Below are 17831 nucleotides of genomic sequence, written 5' to 3'. Positions count from 1 at the left end.
TATATATATATATATATATATAACATTCAGTGTGTCCTTGTTGTCTTAGGCTTGCATATTGTTTTCACCATTGATATTTCACTCTACAATAGTTGCAGTCTATTTCGATATGACAACAACTTAGAAGACACTATTTTATTTGCTACCATATTTCCAATAGTCGAGAATCATATTTTTAATGAGATTTTTCTTGTTGGTATTTCCAGAAGACGAGCAAAATTAGTTTATATTTATATAGGAACTTGAGTTGTTTGAGCAATGTTGTCTATAGTTGTATGCAAAATTAGTGAATGTTCAAAGAATAGTTGGAGTTAAATTTGAACTCTTAATTTGTTTAAACAAAGTTGGTTAGGCGAGGAGACGAGCTAAGGTGAGACGACTGTAGAACATTTTTGCAACCATAAATTTTTTTCATGCTGGCTCTGTTTTTCATTTTCTGCAAAGCTGCATATATTTTATTTTTAAACTTTTGCGCTGCTACAACATTGCAGCCAACTGCTCAGTCTTTTTACGCTAGCTCTGGTTTAAAATTTCTGCACTGCTGAAAACTTGCAGCCAGCTGCTCAATTTATTTATGCTAGCTCAATCTTAAAATTTTGGCACCGATGCAATATTACAGCTAGCTGCTTAATATTTTGTGCTCGCTGTTTTAAAATTTCTGCAGTGCTGAAAAATCGCAGTCAACTGCTCAGTTTTGTAGATTTCTCACGAAATATGGAGAAATCAAGGATGTATTGACAATTATAATGTTGAGTTACATGCTCCATGTCTAGGAGAAGAGTCCTATTTTTGTTATACTAGGAATCCTACTATAACACAAATAATTACGTGGGTAGTATTCTATTAAAAGTAAAATACCCTATCCTAGTCAACTCCAACAATATTCACTAGCTTAGTCGTACAAAACTTAGGATTTAGTAGTCTAGTTTCCTAGTATGTCTCTAACTCTATCTCGTCATCCTTCTTCGGTAAACGTGTTCCTTCGACGTGTTCCATTACTCGTCAAGCACCCTTCAACACTTTCCCTCAAGCTAGATAGTGGAGGAACGGTAACTCCTAGCTTACTGCGAAAACAAGAGAAAACCTGTTATGTTAAGGCTTGTTTATTAATGTCAGCTAGCTAATCCTTAGACTTTACAAACTGGTAAGAATTCATCCCCTGGCCATTTTCTCATGAACAAAATGATAGTCAATTACAAAATTTGGTTCTAGCATGCATAACTGGATTAACTGTCATTTAGAAGGCACTCATATTATCATAATACAATGTAGGAATAGGTCATAGGAACACTCTAAGGTCATGAACAAGATACAAAATCCAAGTCATTTTTGCGGCAGTGGAGACTAGTACTTTATACTAAACTTCAGCACTCGATTGGGCTACTATATTTTGTTTCTTGGAGGTCTAAGTAATACAAGTTGCACCTAGGTAGATGCTACAACCTGTAGTTGATCTCCTAGTTGTGGTACAACCTCCCCAATCAACATCTGAGTAGCCATAAAACCTTCATGGTGATTATGAAATAATTCTGAGTAAAAAGTGTAGAGTACCGTTGATGTACCTGAGAAACCTTTTTACCCCTTGAAGATGTTCAATGTTTGGGCTTCGCAAAAACTGACCTACTAAATTCACAACATGAGTTATATTAGGTCTTGTGAGGGTAAAATATTGAAGGCTCCCTACTATCATTCTGAAAAGGATGCATCTACAAGACTTCCCACAACTTCATGGAAACCATGTTTTTTAGCCAAAAGAGTGGCTACAGCTTTTGCCAAAGTCATCTCTGTCTTGGCCAACAACTCAGAAACATACTTGCTTTGATTTAGCTTAATTCCACCTTGGAAATACTTCACCTCAATTTTTAGGAAGAAGTGTAAAGGGCCAAGATCATTCATAGCAAACTTCTTCCGAAGTTGTAGAACCAACTCTAAGACATGAGATGGATTACTTCCTTTGAGAATAACAACATACACATATAACAAGAGAAATAGTTTGCCTTTGTGAGTTTGCAAAGTAAATAAAGAAGGGTCAGCCTTATTACAAATGAAAACAAAGTGTAAGAGATTCATGTTAAACCTATCAAACCAGGCTCTTGGTACTTTTTTAAGACAATACAATGCCTTTTTAAGTAGACATACATGCTGAGGATACTGTGATCAATAAAACCAGGAGGTTGAATCATGTACACCTCCTCTTGTAAGAAGCCATGGGGAAAGACATTTTTGACATCTAGTTGTCTAACTTCCCACTTTGAACTGACAACAATGGAAAGAACTACTCTAAAACTTGTTTGTTTTCAGCAAGCAGTCAATTGAATAATCAAGGCATTGGTTGCTTCCACCTGTGGCCTTCTTCGACCACCTTGACACCTTAATATCAAGGAACCACCCTATTCCACAAGTAGGTGGAGACGTTGAGGGTCAGAAACCTCAATGGGAAAACATTCACCGCGCCACACGATTCTTTCGCGAAGCCCTGATTCCTGTCTTTGAATGTCCCAGGTTCTATATCATTATAATAGATGTGGATGGGCTGATCGGATTAGTTATTTCTCGCTTGATTTCCCGAAGACCCTATAGAAGATGAGCCCCGGTAGTGTTAAGAATGCTGAAATAGATATCGGTGGGCTGGTAACTCAATAGAAATAGATCTTTATGAAATATCTAGGTTGTTTGGTCTAGGTATGGTTCTACCTGCATGCCATATGAGTCAAGGTTGTTATGGGTACATTTTCTAGGTATCATATATGGAGAATGTTGTGGGTTTGAGGGAACAGGAAAAAAAACCTCATTGTGCAGTGACAGTACCAATATCCACTAATTGTTGTTTCAAGATACGGTTGACGATTGACATCTGTTCTAATTCGTCAATACGAAAAGAAAATTCTTGTGTGAATGAATCAATATCTATACATAAGCCAAGAGGAAGTTCTTGTTCCACTCCACCTGATTCTATGAAACTGGCATGCATCCCAGCTCCCGAGACCCTTTCATAGAATTCCAACAATTTCTCCCACTCCTCAAAATCCCATAGGAACGGATTGATGCTCCTATATCCATAGCATGAGTAGTTAAAGCAAGTGAATGATTTGAGATTCAAGTTATTTCACGGAATAACACTCGTATAAATTGAGCTCATAATGGTACCTCGTAAGGATGGTGCCCTATATATTTCATTTTTTCCTTAAGGGAAAAAAAAGTATCCCCCACCCCACGTAGTGAACCTCTCCTTGTGATCGGGATTAGATAGATCCCTCCCAGCCAGGGGGCAGATCGAATCGGAGTTTACTTAGGTAGCCACTGACGTACAGTTGTCCTTATGCTTCCGTGCTTGGTGGAGAAGAAGCAAACAAAAGTACTCTCGCTTGTTGTCTTGTTCTCTGTCGCAAACTAGGATCGCTCGCCACCTAAGTTAGATTGGAGCAAGATTTTATGAGAGGATTTTTCTCAGTTGTTGTCAAATCAATTCCTATTCATTCTTTAATGGAATAGGGAACGGGCAGAGCTGCGGCTATCAGGAATGAGCGATAACCTATGACTAAATGCGTGGACTATCGATGCATGACCATGATTAGAATGTCAATCGACGAGATAAGCCTACGAAAGATTTCAAGTTCAGACTTCGATGAGTGGCATCCTCACTTACGCAACGAAATTAAGTTGATGGAGTATCCAGTTCGCTTGAGTTATTCTCTTCGTATCACCTTCTCTCATCGTTAAAGGCGTTACAAGGCACTCGGAAAGGAGTGGATATTAGGCATGCGGGGAAGACACTGACTATGCGCTGACACTAGCCATGGAGATGGATTCTTTTTTGATTGAAGGAACGGGAAAAAAGAGAACCAGAACCATATCCTTCACACATTCAGTCTTTCTCTACCTTTTTTCCCAACTCCTTTCTCCTTTGCCTTGCTCAATTTTCCTTTTCTGATTGAAAGTAGCAAGCCACTCTAATATTGGTACAGAGGCGAGATAGAAGGTTACTCGTCTAGCCCAGGCGATCCATTATTTTTGTGGCAGTGCAATGCAGCTGAAAAAGGGAAGCCCCTTTTTATTTGTAAGGTATAGTTTGGTTGGAGAAAACTCCAAAACTAGGGTTTCAAAAAGCTTACCTTATCTCTACACGCAGTACTAAATGTTTCTTCAAAATCTGTCCATTCAAGCTACGAGAATCTCCTTGCCACAAGTCTGGCTTTGTATCTATCTATTGTCTCATCAAAACTTTTAATTTTGTCTTTAACACCCATTTTGAGCCAACCAAGTTTATACCAGGAGATTTGGGCACCAAAATCCATGTCTTGTTAGTATGTATAACATCAATTTCTTCATGCATTTATGCAAGCCAATGAGGTGATTTTAGTTCTTCCTTAGTAGTATTTGGTTCTCTCATAATTTTTGTGCTGCAGCGAGCAACAAGTGTCACGACCAGAATCTAGACCCCAGACGAGACCGGCATCGTTGATCTCTCAGAGGTCGCAGACAAGCCTGCATACATCATCCTTACTTCATCTAGGTTAATTTTAGCGGAAAATTTGAAACTTTTTGTTTCTTAACATACATGTATACATACTGCTTAACATCATAGGCATTCACAAATAAACCATCTAATAAAGAGATAATCAAATGAAAGAATCATATCATAATTTTATTAAACGTATTTTTGTCAACATGGCACCAATGCAAAGTATAAACAAAAGTGGAAAGAAACGTTAGTGGAACATGCTCCACTAGCTATAGCCTACATCTAAGCTAGATAATAACGGTAGACATCCTCGAAAGCATGAAGGCCTCGAAAGCTCCACGTCCGGATAGCTACAACGTCAACCTCTAAGCTCTAGCGTCCACCTGTGCTTGCACCTAAAATTGTAGAATTGTATGGGATTAGTACACACTTGTACTAAGTATGGGTATATGCAACACACACAAAGGACATACATGAGTAAGAACAGCTATTTCCGAACAACATGATTATGGAAAGTCAAGTAAGTGCACTTGCCAAATTGGGATTAGGAAAGTTAGTGAGCTTTCTAAATTTTGATTAGGAATGTCATGCTATGAGAGTAACATGCATCATTATATTTATTATATTGCACACAACACATAACATCTTGCACATAGCACATAACATATTGCATATAGCACATAACATCTTTTATAACATTCATTCATATGCCATGAGACCTTGGAATCATGGTATTGACGTTAAGACTTTCCCAAAATGAGGGATCAACATATGGGACCTCAACTAGGGAGTCCTCTTTAGCAAACACCGAGTCTGCTTCATTCCTTTATACGTACTTCACTTCATTTCGTTCATAGGGTAGTTTGAACACCAGTAATACCTAGGATGTAGTTTAAGACTTTCATCGGGTTCGCTGTGCAATGATCAAGAATGACCTAGTCTCATTACTTAGGTCTAGCTCTCCTCTTTATTATCCTATCCTAACACCTTTAGTATCATTAATTTCATTATGTACATCATTTGAGGCTAACCTCATTCATTCATTGGGAACATTAACTTTAACCGACATAGATCATGTGAGCATCTTAAAATCCAGTGTCTTCTTCACACCGAAAAGTGGTGGAAACACCGGCCAAAGTGACCCAAAACATGCTAGCGTACATCGGAATTGAACCCCGCCAGATCACTATATTGACAGTATAGGTTCGAAGACTAGGAGATATAAGGAGACTAATACCTGGCATGCCGGACATTCTCATCTCATGAGAGTTACGTGAACCTCCGCCCTTCCCTAAAGAAGGCATCAACAGTCATAGCTAGTTTATCGGTGCTTAGTATAAAGTTTCATTACATTCAACTTATACGTCACGGAAGCTGGGTTTTAGTATGAGGACATAAAATCTCAATAGATGATTTCACATATCATATTAGTATTAAGTGTATATTAATCTCAATACGTTCATTAGAGTGTTCATAGAGACTGGTCTCCTCATTAACTTTACACTCTCATAGGTGAGTACGTTTTGGTAACATTTACTTAGGAGCATTTAAGATTGCTCTCATCTTTTACGTTAGCGTCTTATCATGCTGTCATCACATTCATTAACCTTCGCACATTTGCTCTTCATAATTACTCACCCCTTATTACGTGAATGTTCATTTCATCATATGCCAATGCACTTGGCCATTTAGTGTGTTTCACACTCTTACTTAACCCTCCTAGGGTTTCATCATTTCATTGTTCATTTGATATTATGCTAAAATACTTGGACATTTAGTGTGTTTCACACTCTTACTCAAACCTTCTAGGGTTTCATCATTTCAATACATACATCTTAGGTTCATTTACTTTTAAACGTATGCTAGACTTATGGGTCTATACATACAAGCCATGAGGCTTCATTCATAGTTCGTTTAAGTGATTCATATATTCCTAAGATTATGTGGTACAAGACTTATGCATCTTGTATATATGCCAAGATCTAGGTTTTGATATACGTAGGAAACATTATTTCTGAATATTTAATTCATGTATGGCTTATGTATCAATACGGAATATGAGCAAGGGAACCCGATTTAAAATCCCTTGGACAACACTTACATTTTTATTTATTTTTGTTTGATCCACACGGCTTGGGAACCCAAGATCGAGCCCCAACACCTCCATTTTATTTTTTTCCGAAATTTCTCTCTTAAAATTTCGCTCGTTGGGACTGAGAGGATGTGGGATCGAACCCCCAAAACCTCATTTTCTTTTTATCTCCTTCTCTTTAATTTCTCTCCTTTTGGTCGAGGGGGTGTGGGTTCGAACCCCCACAACCGCACTTTAATTTTTTTCTCCTTAATTTTCCTTGGTTTTGACTAGAGGTCGTGGGTTCGATTCCCACACGCCTCAACCTTTTATTTTTCTTTTTATTCCACCTTAAATCTGATTGAGAGGTGGTGGGTTCGAACCCCACTCCTCTCATTTCTTATTTTTTTATTTCATTTTCGGATCAAGGCACATGGATTTGAATCCCACATGCCACATTCTCTTTTTCTCACATTAATTCAATGACTTTTAATATGGTGAGATTACAGGTTCGATTCTCAGTGGCCTCACATATTTTAATTCATTTTTTCATATCATGATAATCCCCTTAGCTTGGCCGAAACTCATCAACAAGATACTTGAAATTTTTACAGCATAGTTTCTCACCTCTTTCACATTACATGTTTAGACGTTTTAAGTAGTTTTTAGTGAGTTCTTTAGGTGCATTTTCATGGATTCATTTGACTATTAGTTTGCACTCAAATCAGCATTTTTACATCACGATTTAAGCAAGTTTGTGCACATGAAATACAACCATAAACATGTCATTTTTCGAACTTGAATCCAAGAGTGTATATCACGGCTACACATTGCACACACATCCTTTTTCACTTAATTTTGGACAACATGCTCAATATTTCACATAATCCGAACATACACACATAAACATAATCATGACGAAAACACATTATATCCCTAATTTCTACCAGCAAACATACCCAACCTATGATTTGATGGGAGCTTGTGACAAGGACATGCAATGAGGAACAACCCTAGTTTTCAAAATAGATTCATCTGAACCTTAGGTGTCTCTTGGGAAAGGGACCGAGAGATAAGAGAACCCATTCCTTATTTTGACGTTCGAACCTTGAACTTGCTTCCCAAAGCTTCTCAAAATTTTGTCTAAGTCAAAAATCTTCAACACTAACTCGACGGAAAAACTCCTCTCTTTGCCTAACATTTTTGGTTATGTTTTGAATAAGTTTTTAACGTGAAAGTTCTTCAAGTGTGAAGAATTTTTTAGTTGCTGATCAGTTGTTATGTTTTTGACAGAGAGAACGTGAAAGAGAAGAGAGATAGTGATGTGAGAGAGAGAGTTAAACGTGAAAGAGAGATAAAAGAGGTGAAGTAGTTTAGACTTAGTCAACTAGGACTCTTTAAAATAATATTAAAAAGTATGATTTCCCTTTTATTTTGAATCAGCCAATAAATAATAATTAAATAAATTAATTACCAATTTAAATGAAAATAATTTAAATCAATGCTTCCACCTAAGTTCGAACCCGGGTGGAGCAAGACTTAACTTCAAAGGCAAATTTTTGGCCCTCTCTCCCAAAATTGCCCCTCCACCTTATTAATTAAATAAGTAATTACATATTTAAGGTAATTATGATACTACCCTTATCCTGGAATGACCATTTTACCCCTAGACCCTCCAAACGTAAGATTGCCCCTCTTTATGTTCGGTAAATAATCATCCGGGTAAATCTTCATATTCGGGAGCCCTAACTGGCTGGACCCAACCTTTCCTAGCTCAGCTAACTCCCCAAGTCAGTTGGCTTGGCTGTCGCAAGGGTTCAGAGGTCTGGTTCTACGCGCATCAATCCGTGTGAACCCAGTCTAATCATAGGCATTCTAGACACATTAAGTATTATTTAGCATAGCCATTTTTAGGGTTATTACAACAAGTGTCTAGTGATGTTACTTCTACTTGTGTTTGGTGATCATATGATGCCCTTGTGGTGCAGAAAGTATCTCAACTAGTATGTCAACAATATATTTTACTGGAGTATAGCACATTCAGGTTGATGGTAAATTGGTACATCAACTAAAGTTGTTGTTTGAAGATGATCATTAGTTGGACCTATAAGAGAAACATGTTCCTCACTGCTGCTGGCAGATTCAAAATTTGTAGTTGGAGTTTCAATACTACTCTATGGTTCACCAGCTTCAAATTGCTCCTTTGCATCTAATCTGTGCCTGAGATGTCAATAATACCCTCATCATCAATGAGTACATGAGGGTAGCATTATTATCACTATTAATGTGTGGGTTAGCATCCTGTACTTCCTCCAATTCAGAATTATCATATGTCTGCAGTTTTGAGAAAGATTCAACAAAAGTAACAAGGTGAGGTAAGACATCATTGTTAGTTTGAGATTGCTTTGGAGATACATTTGATAATGTGTTTTCATCAAACATAACATCTTTGGATATGTAAACCTTCTTTATAGAGGAATAATAACATCTATATCCTTTGTGTAAGCTGTTGTACCCTATGAACACACCAGGTAGGTCTTTGAACTGAACATATTGTTACTCTTGATATGTAAACATCTACACCCAAACACTTTTAGATTGTTGTAATCAGGTTGATCCCCATATAACTTAAAAAATAGAGTGATGATATTTAGGAATGATGAAGGAATCTATTGATGAGGAATACTATAGTGAGGAAATCCTCAACCCATACAAACAAAGGTAGGTTAGCATGAAATAGTAGTGTTAAGCCAGTCTCCACAATATTGCTATGCTTTCTCTCTTCAATTTCATTTTGTTCAGGTGTATTAGGACGTGAAATGTATCTAAAAATTCCATGATCTTCCAAATGCTTAATGAAGTCTGTTTGGATAAACTCACCACCTCCATTAGACTGAAAAATCTTAATCTCTTTAGAAAATTAATTTTCCACCATTTTTTAAAATTTGTGAAAGACCTCAAGGAATCCAGACTTCATGTCAAGTCACTACGAATTTTCTATAAAAGTACTTTCTCAATTTTATTTCTCAAACCAAAAGGAAGTTTACAACTCATTCCCAACGGACAACTAGAACAAACAGTAGACATTTTATTTGAACTTCTAACATTGATGCAACTATTACTACTCAACTTTTATAGACTTCAAACTAGGGTGTCCTAATCTAGTATGCCACGTGTTGTTTGACGTGTTCCAAACGTGTTCAGTAGTCAAGGCATAAAGATTGTTATTTTCCAAATCATAGAGTCTATTCCTTTTAGATCCTTTGGCAAGCATTGTCCTTGTCCTCTTGTCCTTTACAACAAAGTTAGTTTCATCAAAGTCAAGAGTATAACAATTACCCTTTGGAAGCTTATTAACTGAGAGAAAATTATTATTGATCTTAGAAACTACATGAACTTCCGTTAACTTTAAACATGTTCCAGATATATTCCTAACATGTGATATCTCTAACATTCATCCGTTCCCATCAATTATTTTATCTCGTCGGTTGTAGTTTTTAAGATCAATTAGGATACCTAAGTTATGTGTCATATGACTAATTGCTCCTGAGTCTACATACATGGCATCGTCAGTAGTATTTTGTAGATTAGCAACAACCAATGCTTGTGGTAGCAAATTTGTGGCTTGGTAAGATTAAGCCCACCTGTAAAAACACTTAAGAGAAGTATGGTTATTCCTACCACAAATTTGACATGCATCAGTATTGTCCCTTTCATGACTTCCACTTGAAGGACTGTTGTGAGGACCTGGTTCGTTTCTATTGTTATAAAGAAATATTCCTTGTCTAATAGGCTTGAAGCCTCTTCCTCTTGAATTGAAGTTATCATTTCATATTATTTGAGAGTAGTTTCCTCTTCCCTTGCCTCTTTGGGTAGAAAATTCCATGTTATGGTTTTATTGAGGCACTACTTCTTCATTCTCCCCCATATCAAAACCCCTAAGAGCATTAATAAACTGATTAGGAGTAGGATATGGTCTCTTACCTAGCATGAGAGTCCTGAAGGTGTTGTACTTAAGGACTAGACCTTTAGCAAAATTAATCATTTTTCCATCTTCATCTACAGGTTTGTAAATGGCTGCAAGACCATCACATATGTCTTCAAATTCCCTAATTTATTCGTCAATTGTTTTGGTTCCTAGTTTCACACTTTGCAGTTGTTGCTTGAGCTGGAACTCCTTATCTTAGTTGCTTGAAGATATGCTTCTTCCGAGCATTCCCACATCCTCTTGGCAGTTGAGCAGCCTATGATTAGGTACATGATTTCTTCTATCAAGGTGCCTAAAATTCAACTCCTTAGAAACACATCCTTCTCATCCCATTCATCAACAATATTGTTGTCTTCTACACCCATCTTGTTACCGTTTCTAAATAATCTGTCCTATGGAATATGTCGCTTTACGTGGTTCTATGATGAGGTAGGTTAATCTCATCACTTGATTTAATTAAGTCATTTGTGTCCTCCATATAAGATAGTTGATTGGCTTAAGTTTAATGGAGCATGACTAAATAAGATGATGAAGTGAAGAGGTTGAAAAAGTGTTGGTAGAAGAGGTCGTTATGGTTTGATCATTTGGTTGTTTTTGTTTTGATCGAATACGTTAAATAGCGAAAAAACTTTGTTGCTATGATGCCATGTAAAAATATCACGAAAGTATGGAGAAATCAAGGATGTATTGATAATTATAATGTTGAGTTACATGCTCCTTATATATAAGAAAATTCACATTCTACAATAAAAATAATTACATGGGTAGTATTTTATTAAAGTCAAACACCCTATCCTAGTCGACTCCAATAATATTCAGTATCTTAGTCGTACATAACTTAGGATTTAGTTGTCTAGTCCTAGTATGACTCTAAACTCTAACTCGTCAGCCTACTTCGATGGACTAGTTCCTTCAACGTATTCCATCAGTCGTCAAGCTTCTTTCAACACTTTACCATTTGTTTCAAGCTACTATATGTAGTTGCCATGTTACTGTACCCCTTCTTGCAAGATCTTGACATGTACAAAAAATGGTTACTAAATTTCACTCAAATACTACCAATTTTCTGTCTTTTCAATATCTAAACAATACTAAAAGGGAATAATGTTATTTAAGATGTCATATCAAATATGACCTTGTATAGGCTATTATTCGACATGAACTCATAGACTAGAAATTTTTCTGCTCCATTAATGGAGTATCCCAACAACTTGGTTAGGTTATGATGTTGTAGCTTTGCTATTAACTTGACTTCATTCTCGAACTCAGTAAATTCTTGGCGTGCAGTCATGTCTTGCTTCTTCATTGCTATTTATACTCAATTCTCTAGTACGCCCTACAAATATTATGTATCATTTGGGTATTAATTATGTTTTATGAGTTACTATAAATATGCATTTTCATGCTTGTTGAAGAGAAATAATAACCTTATAAACATTGTCAAAGCCATCATGCCCTATATATAAGAAAATGTATATGGCTAATAAGATAGAGAATGATAGCTTTGGCAATGTTTATAAGGTTGTTATTTCTTTTTAACAAGCATGAACATGCATATTTACAATAACTAAGACAACCAAATTAATACCGAAATGATACTTAATTTGTAGGGTGTATTAGAGAATGGAGTAGAAATAACAGGGAAGAAGCAAGACGTGACTTCACACAAAAGATATATTGAGTTCGAGAAAGAAGTCAAATTAATAGCAAATGTACAACATTGTTATCTAACCAAGTTTTTGGGATACTGCATTAATGGAGCAGAAAATTCCTAGTCTATGAGTCATGGTGAATAATAGGATACGTAAGGTATGACATCTTAAATAACATTATTCTTTTTTACTACTGTCTGTGTTGTTTTTGATATTGAAAACCAAAAAAAATAGAAATTTGGGAGTACTCGAGTGAAATTGAGTATCTGGTTTCTGTACATGTCCACATCCCGCAAGAAGGAGTAGAGTAACATGGCTAATGAGCAGCTGGCTGTAATTTTTTTCAGTAGTGCAGAAATTTTAAAACAGAGCATAAAAATATATAGCAGTTGGCTGCAATTATTCAGCAGTGCACAAAATTTAAAATAGAGCTAGTATAAAAAAATTGAGTAGCAGAAATTTTAAAAATAAAACTTATGCAGCCATCGTTCAATAGGATACATCCGCTAATAATCATTCGGTCCAGAAATTTAAGCTTCAGTAGGTAAATGAATAGGTAAGTTCACCATGAAATTAAAAAATAAAGGAGGGGAAACATTTTCTTACTTGCAAAATGTTATGGGCATTTTCGCTTCATTATGTTCCAAGTTATCAATTTTCATCTTTTGATCCAAGAACACTAAAAATATAAATAATTCAATCAGCCGTTCACACACTTCTTTAGACAACATACCACGAAGTGCAACAGGGAGCAGATGTTGCAACATAATATGATAATCATTACTTTTCTATTTAGATATATTGTGATCATTTAGATTTACACATTGAGAAATATTAGATAAAAATCATTAGAAACATTTAGTTTCTTTAAGAAATGTCATAAAATTTTGCTTATCTTTATGAGAATATGTGTAGCCTTTTGTTGGAATGTCAAATTTCTCCCTCTTTGGATGGGGTGTAATTCCTACACAATGTTCATCTCTTGCAAGTCTTACCGAGTTTTAATTGTTTCCTAGGTCTTTCCTTTGACATTCATATTTGTCCCCATGATATTATCACATATATACATAACATCCAAATTGTGTATCAAACAACGGACACTTCCAATATGGACATTAAAAGAAGATAGTTTTTTTGTTCCAATTATCCATTCAATTTTCCTGTGATATCTTCATTATTATCTTAGGATCCTTTGATAATTGTAATCCTTCAAGATCTTGCACTTGATTAAGTATCTTAATACCGAAACTCAACTTTTTTTATTGGGGGGGGGGGGGGGGGGACATTTTCTATGTTGTACCATCAAATGAGTCCTTCTCACTTCTACATTTGTTATTCTGAAAAAGATAATGCCTATAACCCATTAAATGCTGCTTCTTACCATTGGCCTATTGATTTAAGGTTGTGTCTTTATTGCAACATGGACATGCCAATTTTCCTTTTCTACTCCATCCTGATAAATTTCCATATGCTAGAAAGTCATTGATGGTCCTTAATAAATAAGCATACAACTTAAAATTTTATTTAGTTAATGCATCATAAGTCTCAATATCAACTTCCCACAACTTCTTTAATTCCTCTATTAGACGTTGAAGATATGTACAATTGCATCTCCTAGACAATTTGGACACGAAATAAGCATTGACAAAATAAAATTTTCTTGCTTCATACACAACCAAGGTAGTAAATTATAAGGAATAAGAACCACATATCAATTGTTATGTGAGACTTTTGCATTCCGAAATGGTTGAAATCCATCACCATCAAGTTTTATTTGAACATTTGAAGGCTCAAACACAAATGAAGAATGAAGTTCATCAAATGACCACCATGCATTAGATCAGTCGGGTGTCTGATTATTCCATCATGAATCTTTTATCCTTATGCCATGTCATTAGAGTATATGCTTTTGTAAACATAAATAATATCTGAAGTCTATGCTTTAAAGAAAAATAGTGTAAACTCGTTGAGGTTATTTTTTACCTTTTTATTCCTTGTTTATTCACAATGTGCATTTATTTTCAATCTGAATGCACCTCAAACTTTACAAGAATCAAGTAAGCTATCCTCCTTTCAGTATAACATACAATCATTAGCACACACATCAATCTTATTGTATGAAATCCCAAGTTCTTGAATTATCTTCTTTGACTCATAATATGAGTTCGGAAAATTGGTCACATCAGGCAGCAACTCCGCTTTCAATAGTTTAAATAGCATTGTAAATTATGCATTACTCCAACGACCCATACTTTTAATATGAAACAATTTTATCAAATAGGAAATCTTTGAAGCTTTTGAATTCTGGTATAGTGGCAACTCGAAATCCTTCGATAGGCTGTAAAAAGGATTAAACATTTGGTTCCTCTCAAGTAATTCATAAAAATCACTATTTGTAATTCCTCCATCAAGATTAGGATACAAATCTCTCAATAGCTCTTCTACTTCATCTGCACTCTCACATTCTTCTACTGCCTCACCATCTTCTTCTTTATCTTCATCTTTTGATTATAATTCTAATAATGGCTCACCCAAAAGTTCCCCATGGTGATACCAAAAAGTAATATTACAAAGTATTCCGTATAGAAGTAAAATTTCCAGTCACACAAGTAAATTTCAAGAAAGATGGAATAAAAGACTTGTTTCCTATTGTGTTAATTGTGCAGTAGAATACGATACAATATCGAAAATTAATCTTGTCCTCATGTTGTTCATTGAGTTAGTGAATTCTTATTGCTTACAACTGATGCCTAGTTCCGTGTGTGTGTGTGTATATATATATATATATATATATCACATTCAATGTCCCTGTTGTCTTAGGCTTGCATATAGTTTTCACCATTAACATGCCACTATACAATAGTTGCAGTCTACTTCTGTATGACTACATAGAAGACACTATTCTTTTTGCTACCATCTATCCAATGGTTGGGAGACATTTTTGTATTAATATTTTTCTTGTTGAAAGTGGTATTTCCAGAAGACGAGCAAAATTCGTTTATATTTATATAGGAACTTGAGTTGTTTGAGCAATGTTGTCTATAGTTGTATGCAAAATTAGTGATGTTCAAAGAATAGTTGAAGTTATATTTGAACTCTTAAATTGTTTAAACTAAGTTGGTAAGGTGAGGAGACGGGCTAGGCTTCCTCGACTGTAAAACGTATTTGCAACCATATTTATGCACCACTACAACATTGCAGCCAACAGCTCAATTTTTTAGACTAGATCTAGAATAAAATTTCTGCACTGCTGAAAATTGCAGCTTGCTCTCAGTTTTACATAATGTATTGGCTATGTTATTGTACCCCTTCTTGCAGGATCTGGACATGTACAAAAAATAATTACTCAATTTTAGTCGAATACTCCAAATTTTATGTATTTTCAATATCAAAACAACGCAGCTAATAGTAAAAAGGAAGAATGTTATTTAAGATGTCATACAAAATATGATCTTGTGTAGGCTTTTATTTTACGTGAACTCATAGACTAGAAATTTTTCTGCTCCATTAGTGCGGTATCCCAACAACTTGGTTAGGTTACGATATTGTAGCTTTGCTATTAACTTGACTTCATTCTTGAACTCCGTAAATTCTTGGCGTGAAGCCATGTCTTGCTTCTTCACTGCTTTTTCTCTCCATTATTTAGTACACCCTACAAATATTATGTATCATTTGGGTATTAATTATGTTGTCTGAGTTACTCTAAATATGCATTTACATGCTTGTTGAAAAGAAATAATAACCTTATAAGCATTTCCAATGCCATCATGCCATATCTTATAAGAAAATGTGTGTGGCTAATAAGATAGGGCAATGATGGATTTGGGAATGTTTATAGGTTTATTATTTCTTTTCAACAATTATGAAAATGCATATTTACAATAACTAAGACAACAAAATTAATACCCAAATGTTATATAATTTGTAGGGTGTATTAGAGAATGGAGTAGAAATAACAGGGAAGAAGCAAGACGTGACTTCACGCTAAGAATTTACTGAGTTCGAGAATGAAGTCATATGAATAGCAAAGGTACAACATTGTAACCTAACCAAGTTGTTGGGATACAACATTAATGGGGCAGAAAAATTCATAGTCTATGAGTTCATGGAGAATAATACCCTAGGCAAGGTCATATATTGTATGACATCTTAAATAACATTCTTTTTTTTTACTATTGTCTGTTGTTTTTTATATTGAAAATCCACAATAGATAAAAATTTGTGAGTATTCGAGTGAAATTAACTATTTTCTGTACATGTCCAGATCCTGCACGAAGGTGTATAGTATCATGGCCAGTGAGCAGCTGTTGTAATTTTTCAATAGTGCATAAGTTTTAAAAAATAGAGCATAAAAAAATGAGCAACTGGTTGCAATGTTGCAACAGTACAGAAATTTTAAAAATAAAATTTATGCAGCCATTATAGGATACATCCACTGATAGTGAGTCGGTCCAGACATTTAAGCATCAGTAGCTAAATGAATAGGTAAGTTCACCATGACATTAAAAAATCAAGGAGGTAAGACCTTTTCTAACTTTCAAATTGTTATGGGTATTTGCACTTCAATATGTTCCAAGTTATCAATTCTCAAGTCTTTTTATCAAAGAACATTAAAATATATACAATTCAATCAGCGGTTCACACACTTCTTTAGACAACATACCACGAAGTGCAACAGGGAGTAGATGTTACAACATAATATAATAATCATGACTTTTCAATCGAGATATCTTGTGATCATTTAGAGTCACACGTTGATAAATATTAGCATAAGATCATAAGAAACGTTTGATTCTTTAAGAAAAGGCACATTTTGTGCTTATCTTCATGAGACTGTGTGTAGCCTCTTGTTGGAACGTCAAATTTTGCCCTCTTTGGATTGGGTGCCATTCCGACCTAAATGTTCATCTCTTGCAAGTCTAACCGAATTTTAATTGTGTCCTTGGTCTTTCCTTTGACATTCATATTTGTCCCCATGATATTATCACATATATTTTTTTAAATACACATAACATCCAAATTATGTAGAGAGACACTTCCTATATGGAAGTTCAAAAAAGATAGTTTTTTTTGTTCCAATTATCTATTCAATTTTCATGTTATATCTTCTTTCTTATCTAAGGGTTCTTTGATAACTGTAGTCCTTCAAGATCTTGTACTTGATTAAGTATCTCAATACCGGAATTCACTTTTGGTGGAGACATTTTCTATATTGTACCATCAAATGAGTCCTTCTCACTTTTACATTTCTGATTCTGAGAAATAAAACACCGATAACCCATAAAACACTGCTTCTTACCATTAGCCTATCAAATTAAGACAATGTCTTTATTGCAATATGCACATGCCAACTTTCCTTTTGTACTCCATCTTGATAAAAAATTTCCATATGTTGGAAAGTAATTGATGGTCTATAATAAAGAAACGTGCAACTTAAAATTTAATTTAGTTGATGCATTATAGGTCTCAATACCAACTTCCACAGCTCCTTAAATTCCTCTATGAAAGGTAAAAGATATGTATCAATTGAATGTCCTGGACCATTTGTACACGAAATAAGCATTGACAAAGTAAAATTTTCTTGCTTGATACACAACAAATGTGGTAAATTATAAGGAATAAGAAGAACATGTCAAATGTGGTGTGAGGTTGTTGCGT

Source organism: Solanum pennellii, chromosome 10, assembly GCF_001406875.1.
Source record: "Solanum pennellii chromosome 10, SPENNV200".
Taxonomy (NCBI): Eukaryota; Viridiplantae; Streptophyta; class Magnoliopsida; order Solanales; family Solanaceae; genus Solanum; species Solanum pennellii.
Note: the sequence above shows the minus strand (reverse complement) of the source record.